At 38.3% G+C, this 19,605-nt stretch overlaps 1 long non-coding RNA gene across 1 annotated transcript in view; it reads right to left on the minus strand.

The window, feature by feature from the left end:
* Positions 1-1,381: 1,381 nt before the first annotated feature.
* The window catches only part of LOC107975927 (uncharacterized), an 84,130-nt gene continuing 65,906 nt past the window's right edge, over positions 1,382-19,605 (minus strand). Inside the window, exon 3 of the long non-coding RNA XR_008549056.2 lies at positions 1,382-3,192. This is a non-coding gene — a long non-coding RNA (uncharacterized LOC107975927). The remainder of the gene's footprint in view (positions 3,193-19,605) is intronic.

A 19,605-nucleotide genomic window follows, 5' to 3' on the forward strand; every position in this document is an offset into this window, starting at 1 on the left:
GGCAGAGGGGCTCCTCACTTCCCAGTAGGGGTGGCCGGGCAGAGGCACCCCTCACCTCCCGGACGGGGCGGCTGGCCGGGCGGGGGGCTGTCCCCCACCTCCCTCCCAGACGGGGTGGCTGCCAGGCGGAGACGCTCCTCACTTCCCAGATGGGGTGGCAGCCAGGCGGAGGGGCTCCTTACTTCTCAGATGGGGCAGTTGCCAGGCGGAGGGTCTCCTCACTTCTCAGACGGGGCGGCCGGGCAGAGACGCTCCTCACCTCCCAGACGGGGTCGCGGCCGGGCCGAGGCGCTCCTCACATCCCAGACGGGGCGGCGGGGCAGAGGCGCTCCCCACATCTCAGACGATGGGCTGCCGGGCAGAGACGCTCCTCACTTCCTAGATGGGATGGCGGCCGGGACGAGGCGCTCCTCACTTCCCAGGTGGGATGGCGGCCGGGCAGAGACGCTCCTCACTTTCCAGACTGGGCAGCCAGGCAGAGGGGCTCCTCACATCCCAGACGATGGGCAGCCAGGCAGAGACGCTCCTCACTTCCCAGACGGGGTGGCGGCCGGGCAGAGGCTGCAATCTCCGCACTTTGGGGGGCCAAGGCAGGCGGCTGGGAGGTGAAGGTTGTACGGAGCCGAGATCACGCCACTGCACTCCAGCCTGGGCACCATTGAGCACTGAGTGAATGAGACTCCGTCTGCAATCCCGGCACCTCGGGAGGCCAAGGCTGGCGGATCACTCGCGGCTAAGGAGCTGGAGACCAGTCCGGCCAACACAGCGAAACCCCGTCCCCACCAAAAAAACACGAAAACCAGTCAGGCGTGGCGGCGCGCGCCTGCAATCACAGGCACTAGGCAGGCCGAGGCAGGAGAATCAGGCAGGGAGGCTGCAGCCAGCCGAGATGGCAGCAGTACAGTCCACCTTTGGCCCGGCATGAGAGGGAGACCGTGGAAAGGAGAGGGAGAGGGAGACCGTGGAAAGGAGAGGGAGAGGGAGACGGGAGAGGGAGAGGGAGAGGGAGAGGGAGAGGGAGAGGGAGAGGGAGAGGGAGATGGAGACGGGAGAGGGAGACGGGAGAGGGAGAGGGAGACGGGAGAGGGAGAGGGAGACGGGAGAGGGAGAGGGAGACGGGAGAGGGAGAGGGAGAGGGAGACGGGAGAGGGAGAGGGATGGGTCTCTGCTTTTAAAAACTCATGTCGAAGCTGGAATTTTAAATCACTTAGGAAATGATCCTATAATATTAAGAATTTGAGAGAAAATGAGTTTGACCATTACTTTCTAAATTACTTCCTGCAATTGATAACGAATGGTTAACCTAAGAATAAAGTCTTTTTCAGAAAACACCAAAGACATGATGAATAGGGAAAATAATATCTGATTTTGCTACAAGAAATAAAAATAAAAATTTTTAATCAACCAAAAACATATTAAGCAAAACTTAATGGCAAACAAAAATGTGGGGAAAATATTCAACAACACAATTGGGAATTTAAGTATTTGTAAAACATACACAGAACTTACTATTTAATAAGAAAAATACAAACACATTGCTTAAAAATCCAAACACATTGATTTTTTAATTTCTTAAAAAAGAAATTAAGTAATGCCTGAATGCATTCAATAAATATTTGTTTTGTACTTGCTCAATAAATGCAGTATGCCTACTACTGGGATTACAGGCCTGAGCCACTACGCCCGGCCCCTCCCACCTTTTGTAGTCTCCAGTGTCTATTATTCCACTCTACATGTCCATGGTACCTGTTGTTTAGCTCCCACTCATAAGTGAGAATATGTGACATTTGACTTTTTGTTTCTGAGTTATTTCCTTTAGGATAATGGCCTCCAGCTCCATATTTATATATACTTGAATTCTTTAAATTTTTATATATTTGTGGGGTACAAGTGCAGGTTACTTACACACATATGTTGCATAGTGGTGAGGCCTGAGCTTTCAGTGTACCCATCACTCAAATAGTGAACATCATACCCAGTAGGGAATTGTTCAATATTCACTCCTTTCCCACCCTCCCATCTTCCTACCTTTTTTTTTTTTTTTGACACAGAGTCTCACTCTGTCAACAAGGCTGGAGTGCAGTGGCGTGATCTTGGCTCACTGCAACCTCTGCCTCTCAGGTTCAAGTGATTCTCATGCCTTAGCTTCCCTAGTAGCTGGGATTACAGGCGCATGCCACCACACCCAGCTAATTTTTGTATTTTTAGTAGAGATGGGGTTTAGCAATGTTGGCCAGGCTGGTTTTACTCCTGGCCTCAAGTAATCTGCCTGCCTCGGCCTCCCAAAGTGCTGGGATTACAGGCATGAGCCACTGGGCTGGGCCCCTCCCGCCTTTTGTGTCTCCAATGTCTATTATTTCGCCCTGCATATCCATGATACCCACTGTTTAGCTCCCACTCATAACTGAGAATATGTGGTATTTGACCTTCTGTTTCTGAGTTATTTCATTTAATATAATGGACTCCAACTCCATCCATGTTGCTGCACAAGACATGATTTTATTTTTTATTGCTGAGTAGTATTCCATGGTGTGTGTGTGTGTGCGTGTGGGTGTGTGTGTTTCTCACATTTTCTTTATCCAATCCTCCATTGATAGACACTTAGGTTGATTCCATATCCTTGCTATTGTGAATAGGGCTGTGATAAACATCTGAATGCCAGTATCTTTTTGATATAATAGTTTCTTTCCCTTCAGGTATATACCCAGTAATGGGATTCCTGGATCAAATGGTAGTTCTATTTTTTAATTCTTTGAGAAATCTCCATACAGTTTTCCATAAAGGTTGTACTAATTTACATTCCCTCCAACAGTGGATAAGCATTCCCTTATCTCTGCATCCTCACCAACAGCTATTGTTTTTAGACTTTTTAACAATAGCCATTCTGACTGGTGTAAGATGGTATCTCACTGTGGTTTTAATTTGCATTCTCTGGTTAGTCATGTTGAGCATTTTTTCCTATGTTTGTTGGCCACTTGTATGTCTTCTTTTGGAAAATGTCTGTTTCATGTCCTTTGCCCATATTTTAATGGAGTTATTTTTAATGGGGTTATTTTGTTGAGTTGTTTGATTTTCTTGTAGATTCCAGATGGTAGCTTTTCATCAGATGCATAGTTTGTAAATATTTTTCCCATTCTGCAGGTTGTCAGTTTACTTTGTTGATTGTTTCTTTTGCTGTGTAGAAGTATCTGTCTTTAAAAAACACAGGTAAAGTATTCGACTTCATGAATCTTATCTTTTGGAATATTGATAAAAGCAGAAATATATATGATCAATAGACATGAAAAAAATTTCCTCAGTAAAAGTCAAAGATATGAAAATCAAATCAATATATAATTTTTGACCAATCAAACATCCAAGATTTTAAAAAATACACAATGTTGACAAGGCAGTGAATTAGATTCTTTACCAGTAAGAGAAATTAAAGGTAGTTTTTGGAGGGCAATTTGGTAATATTTATCTAAATAGTTTTTTAAATTATTTTATCCAATAATTCAATTGCTTATAGTTTACTCTTAGAAAATATTCAGTGGTGCATGGAATATTTTGATCATGATGATGAAAAGTTCTGCATTATTTCTAAGAGTAAAAAATTTAAAACAATGTTTTATTTCTGTAACAGAGTTTAAGTAAATTGAGATCTATTTGCAAAACGGACTACTATATAACTCAAAAAACACCTAAAAGGAATATTTTAATGAATTAAAAAATATATTATCGGGGTCTTATTAACTTTAAAAAAAAGGTTTACAAAACATTATGTTAAATCTGGCTTTTTTGCATTAAAGTTTTTATTTATGCATAGGAAAAACACTGAAAAATGTTCACTAAATTAGTAGCTATTGTATTGTTGGGTGAAAGTTCAATACATAATTTTTATTTGCTTTATCTTTTTCATATTCTCCAATGATCAACATTGAATTTGGAGTTATTTTATAATCAAGCAGAAAATTAATGAGAGGAAGAAAAACCCAGCTAGAATGAACTTCCTCTGTGAAGTCTTGGTCCACTTACCTAGTTAATCTGGGTTACTTCTTCCTCTACATTCTTGTAACATTTTGGCTTATCTATTTTAAACATGTACTGATCATTTATGGACTTTTCTTTCCACTGAGATCCTTCAAAGTGGAGTTATTTCATCTCTGTGTTCTCCTTTTTGCTCCTCAGTTACTAATCCAAACCCCATAGTAGAATACAGACTCAGTGTTCTGAGTTGAATTGTCTCTCAAAAAATATGTTGAGATCCTAACCCAGAGTAGCTGTGAATGTGATATTTGGAAATAGGATGTTTACAGAGGTAATGAAGTTCAGATGATATCGTTAGGAGGCGCCCTAATCCAATATAACTGGTGTCTCTATAAGAATGACTTTCTTCACAGAATTGGAAAAAACTACTTTAAAGTTCATATGTAACCAAAACAGAGCCCGCATCACCAAGTCAATCCTAAGCCAAAAGAACAAAGCTGGAGGCATCACGCTACCTGACTTCAAACTATACTACAAGGCTACAGTAACCAAAACACCATGGTACTGGTACCAAAACAGAGATATAGATCAATGGAACAGAACAGAGCCCTCAGAAATAACGCCGCATATCTACAACTATCTGATCTTTGACATACCTGAGAAAAACAAGAAATGGGGAAAGGATTCCCTATTTAATAAATGGCGCTGGGAAAACTGGCTAGCCATATGTAGAAAGCTGAAACTGGATCCCTTCCTTACACCTTATACAAAAATCAATTCAAGATGGATTAAAGACTTAAACGTTAGACCTAAAACCATAAACACCCTAGAAGAAAACCTAGGCATTACCATTCAGGACATAGGCATGGGCAAGGACTTCATGTCTAAAACACCAAAAGCAATGGCAACAAAAGCCAAAATTGACAAATGGGATCTAATTAAACTAAAGAGCTTCTGCACAGCAAAAGAAACTATCATCAGAGTGGACAGGCAACCTACAAAATGGGAGAAAATTTTCACAACCTACTCATCTAACAAAGGGCTAATATCCAGAATCTACAATGAACTCAAACAAATTTACAAGAAAAAAACAAACAACCTCCTCAAAAAGTGGGCGAAGGACATGAACAGACACTTCTCAAAAGAAGACATTTATGCAGCCAACAGACACATGAAGAAATGCTCACCATCACTGGCCATCAGAGAAATGCAAATCAAAACCACAATGAGATACCATCTCACATCAGTTAGAATGGCGATCATTAATAAGTCAGGAAACAACAGGTGCTGGAGAGGATGTGGAGAAATAGGAACATTTTACAGTGTTGGTGGGACTGTAAACTAGCTCAACCATTGTGGAAGTCAGTGTGGCGATTCCTCAGGGATCTAGAACTAGAAATACCATTTGAACCAGCCATCCCATTACTGGGTATATACCCAAAGGACTATAAATCATGCTGCTATAAAGACACATGCACATGTATGTTTATTGTGGCTCTATTCACAATAGCAAAGACTTGGAACCAACCCAAATGTCCAACAATGATAGACTGCATTAAGAAAATGTGGCACATATACACCATGGAATACTATGCAGCCATAAAAAATGATGAGTTCATGTCCTTTGTAGGGACATGGATGAAATTGGAAATCATCATTCTCAGTAAACTATCACAAGAACAAAAAACCAAACACCACATATTCTCACTCATAGGTGGGAATTGAACAATGAGAACACATGGACACAGGAAGGGGAACATCACACTCTGGGGACTGTTGTGGGGTGGGGGGAGGAGGGAGGGATAGCATTAGGAGGTATACCTAATGCTAAATGACAAGTTAATGGGTGCAGCACACCAGCATGGCACATGTATACATATGTAACTAACCTGCACATTGTGCACATGTACCCTAAAACTTAAAGTATAATAATAATAAAATAAAAATAAAAAAGAGAAATGCACAGACACACACTATGGGATGATGGAGGCAGAAATGGAAGTGATGCACCTATAAGCCATGGAATGCCAAGGATTGCTGGGAATACAAGAAGCTAAGAAAACGGCATGGAACAGATTCTGCCCTAGAGCCTTCAGGGAGAGGATGTCCCTGCTAACATATTGATTCTGTTCTTCTAATCTCTGGAACTGGGAGAAAATAAATATATGTTGTTATATGCAACCCAGTTTGCAGTACTTTGTTACAACAACCCTAGGAAATGAATATGCTCCATGAATAATTACTGAATAATAAATTAACAGATTGTTTCTACATGACCCTCAGGGATCAATTCAAGATCAGTGACTGGATTTTAGAGGAAGAAGGTTCTTGCTTCTTCCCATCAGGAAGAATTTGTATGAAGAAAATTCAAGACATAGGTTGCTATTTGGACACTATTCTAAATTCCATAGTTCTAAAATATAATTTTTATTTCATATTAACAAAATAGCTAATCATTATTTGGATGTATAAGCTTTGCAACCTAAAACTCACTGCAATGAATGTAAGCAAAAGCAAGATGGTATGGTTTTAGTGAAGTTAGGTAATAATAGCACCATCTACTGGTATATGAACAACGCTATGACTGATAATATTTGTGCAAGTTGTTTGGAACAGCACATAATAAGTATCAATAAAAGTTGGTTTTCTTTCTTTTCTCCTTGCTGGAAGGTAAAATAAAAATAAATACTATTAGTGTCTTAAAGTTTCCAAATTCAATTTATTTAAAATAAATCCCTATATGTGAAAAAGGTAATTAATGAAATATACAAAATTCATTCTGCTTTAGATGTAGTATATCTGATTACAGTAGAAAGGATTGCAATTTGTGTACAACTGTGACAAAATATAAGATTATAATTCAATTAAATATATACTGCATACTTACTATGAGTAAAAATATGCAAAGTGGACATATAAATATGAATGAGTTTCCAGGAAACATTTAGAAGCAAACATCATATTACATACTGTTATTGGTTTTTAAACTAATTTTATGAAATAATAGACAACAAAATTATATCTAATCCCCAGCCCAAATAACTCATGGGGAATGATTATGTTTGTGCTGCATGGAAAGGTTAGCCCATTCTTTCAACAGTTTAAGAAATTATAGTCACAGATAGAAAAGAGCACTGACTGATACCTGTTTATTTAAAATATGCCCCTAAACCAGGCTGGAACCCAGAAATATTCGGTATCCAGAAGTGTTTACCCAAATTCACAAATCTTTCAGATTGTGTCTGTACAGAGTTGCTGACTGAAGTAATCTGTTCTAACAAGGCTTCTGTACTACCCTTTAGGTTGCTCCAATAATACTTTCAAAAAGCAAGGAAGTTTTTTTCTTGAGAGAAAATTTCTACACAGTGAAAAGTTTATTTCAATAATTCTGACGTTTGGAACTAAATAATCTGTGAAACTGAAGTAGCAAAATAGATACTTAAACACTTACATAGTTTTTAGCTACACATTATAAATTCCCTTTTTGAAAAGTTCCCTTAATGGTGTCCCCACACTATTCTGCTCTCACCATGAAAAAGTCTAAAAACAGCACAGTAATTAAAATACAGGTGAGAAAAAAAAATGGTTAAACAGGTCTGATATTTCTTTAAGGGTAGTAAACTTTAGTGCACATTTATTATATTGAGATATAATACATAGGTTTTAGAATCAAACAGGCAAAGATTCAAATTCTAGCTCTGATGTTCACTAATTTGGGAAGTTCACTTCATTTCCAGGAGTCTCATGTGTAAATTAGTGTAAGTAATATCTATATGCCAGCATTGTTGTAAGTGTTAAATTAGATCCTACACATAAAGCATCTGTCACATAGGGACACTTAAATATTGAGTGTCCCCTTTCCTTTCTTGAGGAATAATTGGGGAAAGGGCGACAGGAGGAATCAAAATATTAGAAATGTTCATTGTATGATTTTGGCTAGCTTTCTCTCTCCTTTCTTTTTCTTCTTTTCTTTTTTCCTTTTCTTTTCTTTCTTCTTTTTTGTTTTATAGTGGACAATGTGTAGAGCTGGCTCCAGGGATGGGAGGGCACCATCTCTGCCTCTTACTTATTTAATTTTTGATAAAAATTATGTGGCTATAAAATAGACTACATTTTTCAGATACAGATATCTGAGATTAAGTGAAGGATGGGTGAATGTGATTGCACTGAAATATTTCATAGTTCAACAATTTCAAAAGCATGTTTGCACATAATCCCACCCACTCCATTATGTGTCTGCAGTAACACATGAATATTTGAGGCAGAGCCAGGTACATTGCTAGGCTTGGCATAAGAATACCTGGCAAACAGAGTTTGGGTAATTTAAGACTTCATGTTTCCCAGTCATCATATAGGCCTCCTGACAGAATGCTGTAAGTGGATAGTGTCAACACCAGAAGACTGCTAAGGAAAATAAAGACAAATCTAGGAGTACTGTCATGGTTGGTTTCTCACCAAGTGCATGGGCTTCCACAAGTTTGAAATTTATCATTCAACAAACATTTATTAAGCACCAACTTTGTGGTAGACTGTATGGTTGCTAGCTAGAATACGGCAGTAAACAAAGTCAGTGTGGTTCTTGGCATCATGGAACATATGGGCCATTCTAGTGTCAGAAAGTTAGTTCTTAAAAAGGTGATTAGGACAGTAACAATAAAAGAAGACTGGATAAACCCATGAACATACCTCAAGGTGAGTAGACATCCACTGAAGATACCTAAAATATCTGATGACAATTATGCTTTTGCAATAAAATGTATATGAACATGTAGCCACAACTATCACTTAAATGAGTAAAATAAACCATGAAGTTTAGAATGGTTGGAAGATTTCCTGAATATAAAACCTTCTACATAATAGATCTCTTATTCAGGTGATTCTTGAAAGCCTGATGGTCACAGTTTGTTTAGAATTTAGAATTATCATTTTCTGGAGACCTAATTTCAGGAATCCAGGATTCCAAGCATGAGTGTCTCTTTAAGTTGGCTTTTTAAAGATAAAATATCTAGATGATTTGTATACCTGATATCTCTGTTTTCTGGTTTTGAATTGTCAAGTGTGTTAACTGACATCAAAAGACACAGTATCAGACTCAAAGTAATAGAACTACAGCCTGTAAAATTAAGGAAGATGATATCAAGAATATTTAGGTATATCAAGTAGAGTAGTTTTTCTGGGCAGAATAAGATCAATATATATTTAAATCAATATGAAGGAGGCTTTCTTTGGCTGTAATTCACAGGCTCATTTATCTGCTGTCTGCCAATTATTGAAAGCACCTTAGTTGGCTTTTCAATGTTTCTAGTCATTTCTTAGTGTTCTAAATTTTTTTTTCTATATTGCCTGAGAAGAATGATAAAAAATTATATTTGCACAGCTGCATCCTGTGTTGTCAGCATTAAATACTTACAGATGTCTTTTTTCCAATCAGAAATAAGTAATTTTCTAAATTATTTCCAAAATAAAAACTCTCCTTTAAAAAAAAAATCTCAACTTCTAGATAGCCATGGTTTGAATTTAAATATGAAAATCTTTTTGCTTCGAAGTTTATCTTCCAAACATGCAAATTTTATAAACTGATTTCTGATACAAGTAGTGTCTGGAAATACTAGTTTTTATCTATGAACATAATTATTAATAATATCAAGTGATAGTTTTCAAGGATACTTTAGAAATAAGGTAAGTATTCTCAATTTTCTGTTGAGGAAACTTGGGCCCAGGGCAGACAATTAACTTTCTCATTGCTACAGAGCTAGGAGTTAGGGTCTGAACCTAAGTCTCTTACTTCAAAATTCACATGCTTGCCCAAAAAGGTTTTGTTTTGAACAAAAATTTAAATGACTGCTTGCATGTTATTTGAAATACTTTCATATTATAGTTATGAAGTTTCAGTCATTGTAAGAAATAGACTCCACAAACATCCAACAGGGATATTTTTTCTGGCAGGATTATGGTTTAGTTTCACTACCTTTATCACCATCAAAGAATAGATATCAAATTCTTATGCATAAACAGCATGGTAGATCTTGCCCTCTAGAAATTGTGGTAATATGAAAACAATATAATTCATACTTCTTTTAGTCTTTTTAAAATGAAAAACTTCATAGCTGCATTTACTATACACACACATCCATACACGTGTGTATACATATAAATTAGTAATTATCAAATTTATTCTTAAATATTTATGTATCTCAAATAGGAAGTCACTAATTAATATTTTTCCTTAAAACATTTCTATTTATAAATATAAAATATTTCCTCATCAGCTGGAAGCCATCATTCTGAGCAAAATATCACAAGGACAGAAAACCAAACACCACATGTTCTCACTCATAAGTGGGAGTTGAACAATGAGAACACATGGACACAGGGAGGGGAACATCACACACCGGGGCCTGTTTGGGGGTGGGGGGCTGAGGGAGAGATAGCGTTAGGAGAAATACCTAAGGTATATGATGAGTTGATGGGTGCAGCAAACCAACATGGCACATGTATTCCTATGTAACACACCTGCACGTTGTGCACATGTACCCTAGAACTTGAAGTATAATGAAAAATAAATAAATAAATAAATAGCAAAAAAAAATTCCTCTTCTTCTAAATGTTCATTCAACATTCAGCCAAATTGTCGTTGCTAGTTAAATGTTGGAAAGGGAGTCTTTCTGTGATGAATAGTATTAGAATGTTATCAGTTGGTATTCTCTGATTGCAAGATATAGAAAACAACTGATTATCTCTGGCAAAAAAAGAAAGTTAAAGGACATAAGGTGGCTCCTAGAGGTGAAAGAAAAGTTGAGGAACCGATCTCAAAAACAGCAGGAATGAAGGCAGGTTCAGGAAATGAGGGACACTGTCTTTGGTGGGCAACCTCCTCAATGAACCAGCATTAACCACATACTGTCTTCAGTCACTTAGCTCACAATTAATATACCAGAGAGAGAGAGAGAGAGAGAGAGCGTAATTCGCTTCCTTTGGGGCACAGGTCCATTTGCTGTCAAGGGAGTTTAAGGTACTTTAACTTCCCCCTTACAGACTGTACACAATCAGGAATAAATAATTTCCTCGGGACAAAATAGGTGTGTCTTACCCAAAGAAGGGCTAATGAGTACTGGGAGGCAAAAATAAATAAACAAAAATAAAAAATCTCAATATAATAATTGTAGCATGTAATTTTCTTAGTTTTTTTTTAAATAAAGAAATCAAGATTTGCTCTTCCTAACGCTGAATTTCTGTTACAGTCACGGATCAGTTAATGATGGGGATACACTGTGAGAAATGTGTCATTAGGTGATTTCGTCATTGTGCGTCATTGTGCAAACATCATGGAGTGTAGGTACACAAACCTAGATAGTACAGCCCACTTCATACCTAGGCTTCATGGTAAAGCTTATTGCTCCTAGGCTACAAACCTGTATAGCTTGTTACTGTACTAAAAACTGAAGGCAATTGTAACTCAATGGTTAAGTATTTGTGTATCTAAACATAGAAAAGGTACAGTAAAAATACAGTATTATAATCTTATAAACTTATGGTTCCACCATCGTATATTCAGTCCATCGTTGACTGAAAGGTCACATGAATGTGTTTTGACAGCCATTTTTTTAACCAAATATAAAAACAGCGACTTTTTAGATGTACTTAACATTTTCAATGCTACCAAAACAAGGAAATGAAAAATTTCTATAATTAGTTTGCATTTTCAGAATCTACAGAAGATATCTTCAATTTCAAAATGTAAGATTTTTATTTCCAAAGTACTTTTTTTTTGGTGTGGGAGACTGAAGTAGTCACCTAGGAACTTAATTTTATTTCCTATTTTTCCTGTCCTTCTCTCTCCAGCCTCTCACACACCCAATTTGGCTCATTTTTTTTTCATATGTAACTTCTGAGAAAACCATAGTTTCTGTGTTGCATGTTCTGTTTTTAGTCTCAGCATCTAAAGCTTCTTATTCAGATGCTCATCATTACCAGCCTTTCTAGATAATATTTTACTTTAAAAGTAAAAATGATTTGACCTTAGTATATTCAACTTGACTTTTTTAAAGCTTTTTTTTTTTTTTTTTTTTTTTGTCAACTCAGGGTTCTTTTCTTTTTAGCAACTCCTGTGAACTTTCTAACTCTGAAACCTATGCAGGAAAATGTATCTATTTTTACCATCTGCCTGTCTCACATTGTATTATTAGGAAAGAACTTTTCAGTATGAATTTCATGAGATGAAGCGGGTGACTAATTCCCATCACAGGATTGCAGGATGACTTTCTTAATACTTCTTCCCCTTATTACTGAAGATTCCTCCGCTCTGTGGTTTGTTGCTCTACATCAACTGCTATTTAGAAAAAGTTTAAGATAAATACAGAGTTAATTTTAAAAATAATGACTTTTTGGAGTGCTTCTTGAGTGCAGGTGATGTTCTGTTTCTTGATCTAGGTTCTGGCTACATGCTGTATTTGCTTAGTTTGTGAAAGTTTCTGCAGTTGTATACTTATGATTTGTGCACTTTTCCTCAATTAAAGTGTACTAGAAAATACTGCTTAAAAAGAAAAATCACTCTTTGTTAAATTTCAATTCTATTTTGGTGTTTTTTGTCATTGAGGTGTTCATTATTGTTTAATTCATCTATTAGAGCTCTTCCAGCAATTCAAGTCAAAATCCTTGGAGTCATCCTTGACTCCTCTATTTTTATTACACTTATATCCAATATGTAGGCAAATACTCTCAGCAGCACCTTCAATATAAATCCATAATCCTACCACTTCTCCCCACTTCATTGCTACCACCTAGATATCTTCAATTTCAAAATGTAAGATTTTGTCATCTTTTGTATAGATTCTTGCAAGGCCAAGTAAATGGTCTCCCTTCTCCCATACTATCCTTATCCCTCATTCAGTCTATAGAGCACACAGCAGCCAGAGAGATCGTATCCAATTGTAGGATAAATTATATGATTCCTCTGTTCCCAACTCTCCAGAGGCTTCACATTTTACTCCAAGTAAAAGCCAAAATCATTACTGTGACTCACAGCATCCTGTACAATTGGCCCAGGGTGACCTCTCTGGTATCTCCTACTACTCATCTTTTCACTCACTCTGCCTCACCCAGGTGGCCCCTTTGGTCCTCTTTCAACACAGTAGACAGCCTCTGTATCAAGTTCTTCGCAGTCACAGTTCCCTCTGTCTTAAAAACTCTTCCTCAAGATATTCATTCACATGGCTCACTCTTCTCACTTTAGGTAATGTGACCTCATTGAGACCTTCCCTGACCATTGTAAAATTACAACTGTTTCCCTCCAGCACTCCCTATATCCTTTCCCTGCTTTGCTTTTAGACTTATGACCATTTAATGTTATATATATATATATATATATTTACTTATATACAGAAAACATAAATATAGATACAGATACAGTCAAGCCTCCATATCCATGGGTTTCAGGTCTGTGAACTGAGCCAACCCAGATTCAACCACTGCAGATTCAGCCAACTGAGGATTAAAAATATAAAGATAAAAATAAATAATAATACAATAATAAAAATAATACAAATAGAATAATACAATATAACAACTATTTACATAGCATTTACATTGTATTAGGTATTAAAAGCAATCTAAAGATGATTTAAAGTATATGAGAGGATGTGTGTTAGTTACATGCAATACCGCACCCTTTTATACAGGGGCTTGATCATCTGCAGCTTTTAGTAATCTGCAATGGTCCTGGAACCATTCCCCTTTTAGATACTGTGGGCTGACTGTACACATATGTATAGACATGGTCAGCAATAGATTGTTTTATATATCTTTAGTAATCCTTTGCAAGTCACGAGAATTGCATTTCTGAAAAAATACTATGATTATTAAAACCATGGTTAGCAATAACAAGGTCTCAGAAAATAGATGATACATTTTAAAAATAATCAAAATAACATTACATATGTAGATCTGAAACACAGTAAATAGAAGTTATAGAAGGCATCTGCTTCCAAACAACCTAGATTAAACAATAATAAAATCCCACCCTCAGGCAGTCCTTCTAAATTTCCTCCAATTGTTCAAAAAATATTGCAGAGGCTTTCTGTTCCACTAAGGAGGTTCTCCCACAAGTTTTCATTTCTGTAGACAACTGTACCTGTTTACATTTTTTTGTATCAGCTCTTATTGAAATACAAATGTTATGGGTTTATATATGAATTGTTTCTTGTTTCCCAATTATTGGTGGGGAATTACTGGTGCTTCAGGAAACTAATATAGTGGGTTGTGGCTATTTTTTAATAAAATAGAATAAAATAAAAATAAACATTCATTCACACTAATGTTATTAGTATGAATCCTGAATATCAAAGGTAAGTACTACTTTATGAAACTTTTGTTTCAGTTGTGTATGTGTGTGTGTGTGTGTGCGTGTGTGTGTGTTGGGGTCATGATATGCAATAAATTTCCTATTGAGGTTTGCAGTAAAAAAGTTTGAAATACATTGTTCTAAGCATATTTGCTGCCTCAAATATGCCACGCAGAAACTTGCATATCTTGTATCCAGCATTTGCTTTACCAATAAAATACTCCCATGTTTGTTTATTTGGAGATAAAAGGTAGGAAAATCCGACATTTCTAAGAATCCAAACGATGCCAGCCAAAAAGCACATTATTTCCAGAAAGAAAGGTTTCAGTGGGATAACTGAAACCAAGAGATTGGCCAGTTACTTGAGTAATCATTGCCCAGAATGGTTATCACTGATTCAAGTAGAACTTCCTTTTCTTAGCTTGCATTTCCTATGATAAATGGAACTATGTAGTGTCTTTTAAAATCTCAAGTACAAAATGAAATATTGTGCATCTATACAGTTCAATTTTCAGAGAGAACTATATAACTCTACAGCATTCTGTATTTGTTCCAGAACTCTAATCCAAATTCTTATTCTCCTCCCTTTAGACTGCCATTAACATTAGCATGAGTGGTTCAGAAACAAAATATGTCTGATTAGGGTTTGCTGATCCACTCACAAATGCTTCCTGTGTCTCTAACAAGTGATAATATCTCCCATCCTGAATCCAACCACTTTCCAGCAATGTGGAAACATGATGAGGTTATTTCATTTGAGGGACCATCCACCTGTTTCATTTTCTTTACTTTACCCCTATCAAATTATATATAACAAAAAATTAACATTAACCTCGATCTATTTAGGATAAGTCACTGGTAATAGCTATTATTTGGCCATTCTACAGAAACATGAATTTTATGTGGTTCAACAGAAAAGCTGGGTATATTCAGTCATGGTAGAAATCTATTGAAAAATTATGTTCAGGGATTTAGAGGTTGGAATGAGAACATTTGAGTGATCTAGTAAGAAGATAACTCCATGGGGATGTCTATGATTTCCATTATATTAGCATTTAATACATTTGTGTTATTATTCATCCTTTCAATACTGCACTTATTGAGCACCTGTAGGGTGCTCAAACACTTTCTTGGTGTTCAGGATAGAAAGATGAATAAGATGTAACTCATTACCTTAAGGAACTTGCAGTCCAATGGCCTACATTCCATTTGAATTTGAATGGAAACATTAGCTTTAAAGTCTGCGCTACCAACTAATTATTTGTAGGAGTCTGGTCAGGGTGGTGGAAGAAATTATAAGAGGAAGTTATAGAAAGAAGCAAACCTTCTTGGAACACTGGGAGGTTTTGCAAAAGCTTCGAAAGAGAATTTGGCTGAAGGCAGCTGAATTCTCTTAAGAGCTTAGGTTAGATAAGAAGGGGATGTAAAGAAACTGATCTAGATAAGTTAGTTTACTTAGGCCTCCGAACCTGGCCTTTAATCATCCGCATGCAGGACTACTCCGGGGGCGACCATATTAATTATCCACAAGTGTGTTGACTCAAGGCCTTTGTCATTAAATCTGTACCAAATAAATGCCTGCAGCACCAGCTTGTCACGACCACAGCTGCTACAACTCTTTACAGCACACTCTTTGGTGTCTGTGAGTGGCCCAGTCCCCTAGACCACTCTTTCACTGGATACCTGTGTCTAAGTGCATTTTTTCATCTGTCACTTGGTCACGATCTGCAGGTTGAACCCAGCAGGTGATGGCCCGCATGAGGAATGCTGCAACGGTTCACGACAGAACCCTTGAAAACAAAGGTGAAGAGACTGTGCAGTCAGTAAGTCAGTAAGTCATTGGTGCCCACTAGGGATTTCCAAGTTCAAGGGAATTGTTCAGGTTAGGGTTTCATCATGGGACAACAGTTATCAGCTCAACAGCAACAGTATACAGAAGTATTGAAACAGCTGCTTAAAGCTAGTGGAGCCTCAGTTTCACAGGCTCAATTAAGGGACCTAATGCAAACTGTTGTTTCCCATAACCCATGGTTCCTAGAAGAAGGTACACTAGACGTAGAGCTGTGGGAACAAGTGGGGAGAAATCTTAAACAACATCATGCACAAGGGCAACAGGTCCCAGTAACATCTCTAACATTATGGGCTTTATTTAGGGTGGCTGTGGTCCCGCTCTATGCAGAAGAGCCTAAAAAGGGAAGGGAGGAGGAACCATCACCTACCTTACCACCTCCTTATCCCTCAGCCCCGCTAACACTGGGCCAAAATAACAAAGAGGAAATGAAGGTTTTGCCTGAGCCCCCTCCTCCAATAAATTGGAAAAAAGACAAGGGATACGCTACAGCTATGGGACCCTGTCTCAGGCAAGCGGCATTAGAAGGGGAACTCTAACCCTGCCAGGTAGTGCAAGATCAACAAGGCAATCAGGTACATGAACCCATTTCTTTTAACTCTTATAAAGAGCTAAGAAAAAGTATTAAAGAAAACGGAGCCACTAGCCCATTTATGAAAGGAATTATTGAAGCCATGGCAGACAACTTCCCATGGGACTGGTCAGTGCTAGCTAAAACAACTTTGGAGCCCAGCCAATACCTCCTCTGGAGGGCAGAATATGATGAGTCATGTGAACAACAAGCCTACCAGAATCAGTTGGCTAGGCAAGACATAATGCTGATATGCTCCAGGGGAGGAGTCCCCATGCCGATGTACAACAACAACTAAACTTTGATCCCCAGGCCTATGCACATGTGTCTTTGTGCGATCTTAGGGCTTGACAAATTCCCAAAAGCGGAGTTCAACAGGGATCTTTTACAAATGTTCGACAAGGGCCTCAGGAGCCATTTGTTGAAATTATCATTCAGTTAACCCAGGCAATTAAGAGACAAATTAGTCATGCCCAGACCGCTGATATCTTATTTTTGCAATTGGCTTGTGAAAATGCTAACGTCGACTGCCAACAAGCAATGCAGACAATCAGAGGAAAGGCAGCCACAGTCGAGGAACTTATACGAGCATGTCAACTGGTGGGGACTGAAACACACAAAGCCAAAATATTGGCTATGGCATTAAGGCCTCCTAAAGTGGAAAGGGACAGAAACCCAAAGTGTTTTCTATGCGGAGAGCCAGGTTATGTGAAGAGGGAATGCCCCAATAATAAAGACCAAGGTAACTCAGGAAAAGAACCTCCTTCTATATGCCCCCAACGTAAAAAGGAGAAATATTGGGCAAATCAATTCAGGTCCAAATTTGACAAAAACAGCAACCCCATAAGTAACCAGGCGGGAAACTTCATGAGGGGCTGGCCTCAGGCCCCGCTAAAAGCTGGGGCAATGCCAGCGGCTTGCTTTGGTCAGATGGGAAGCCCACAGTCCTCTCTCTCAGAGCAGCCACTGCTAGGAGCGCAGAGCTGGACTTACTTTGCCCCAACAAATTAGTGCTAAAAGAAGGAGAAGACCCTAAAAAGGTTGCAACTGGGATCTGGGGCCCACTGCCTCTGGGAACAGTGGGATTAGTCCTAGAGCGATCAAGCCTATCCAGTAAAGGAAGTAATGTGCTCACCGGGGTGATTGATAGTGATTATCAAGGTGAGATATTAGTTATGATGAAATGTAAAGGTCTGCATATTCTTCCCCCTGGATCAAAGATAGCTCAGTTACTGCTTTTACCATACTAGGTCCCCAACACCCATGGAAAGGAAAGGGGAAAGGGAAGTTTTGGAAGCACAGGAGCCACAGGAGTATACAGGAATCAATTAATCACTGACCAGAGACCCATGATTACCTTAAAAATTGGAAATAAGAATTTTACTAGCTTATTGGACACAGGGGAAGATACTTCAATCACTAGTGATCAAAACTGGCCAGAAACTTGGCCTCGGGCCACTCAGAAACAAAAAATTGTCAGCATTGGGGAAGCTCACACGGCCAAGCAGAGCATGTACCCCCTAACATGTTGTGATTCAGAGGAAAGAAATGCAGTTATACAACTTCTAATAACGCCCATCCCTGCTAATCTTTGGGGACGGGACCTATTAGCTCAATGGGAGGTCATTCTGTGGACCCCTTTCTAGTAATGGCCACTGTTATTATCCCTCCCCTACCTCTGATGAGGCTCTCTCAAGATCCAATTTGGGTAGAACAGTGGCCTTTAAAGGGAGAGAAATTGCAAAGAGCCCATGAGTTTGTTGAAGAGCAATTAAAAGCCAGCCATATAGAACCATCAAAAAGACCTTGGAATTCACCCATTTTCATCATTCCCAAAAAGTCTGGTAAATAGAGACTTTTGCATGACTAACATGCTATCAATGCTAATTTGAAACCTATGGGACCCCTTGAGCAGGTGTTCTCCCCTTCAGTGATTCCTTGAGATTGGCATATAATAGTTATTGGCTTAAAATACTGCATTTGTACTATTCCCTTTGCAGAACAGGACAGAGAAAAATTTGTGTTTATAATACCAGCTATAAATAACGAAGGGCCAGCTCCCCGATTTCACTGGAAAGTGCTTCCTGAAGGGATGCTAAACAGTCCTACCATGTGTCAGTATCATGTAAATCAAGCTTTGCTCCTCAGTAGAAAAGAATTTCCTAATTGCAAGACTATTCATTTTATGGATGATATTTTACTAGCAGCCCCAATGGATCCAGTACTTTTAAGTTTATGTGCCTCTGTTGTAAAGAATACACAGTTAAGAGGTTTAATCATAGCACCTGAAAAAGTACAGATGTCCTCTCCTTGGAAATATCTTGGGTACATACTAACTTCGTGGTCAGTAAGACCTCAAAAGGTTAAATTAAATACTAGCAACTTACACACCTTAAATGATTATCAGAAATTACTAGGCAATATTAACTGGCTTTGCCCCACCTTGGGCATAACTACTGATAAGTTACAGAACCTGTTTTCTATATTAAAAGACAATGCTGCTCTAGACTCTCCCAGGTATTTAACTCCTGCAGCACAAAGGCAAATTGAGGAAGTAGAGCAAGCTATTTCTCAGAGGCAACTAGATCATATTGATCCATGGTATTCAGTTCAATTGTCTGTTTTTCCCACTAAACACTCCCCTACAGGGTTAGTAGGACAGATGGCCCCAGAGCTACGCTTTCTGGAATGGGTTTTTTTGCTCACATACTGGGACTAAACCCTTCTCTCCCTATATACAGTTAGTTAGTAAAGTCATCTATTCAGGCCACAGACGATGCAATCTATTACTAGGTTATGACCCTGATATCATCAGAATTCCTTTAAGTAAAAAGCAATGTGAAGCAGTATTGCCCTTATATATCGACCTGCAAATAGCAC

Source organism: Pan troglodytes, chromosome 6 (assembly GCF_028858775.2).
Source record: "Pan troglodytes isolate AG18354 chromosome 6, NHGRI_mPanTro3-v2.0_pri, whole genome shotgun sequence".
NCBI lineage: Eukaryota > Metazoa > Chordata > Mammalia > Primates > Hominidae > Pan > Pan troglodytes.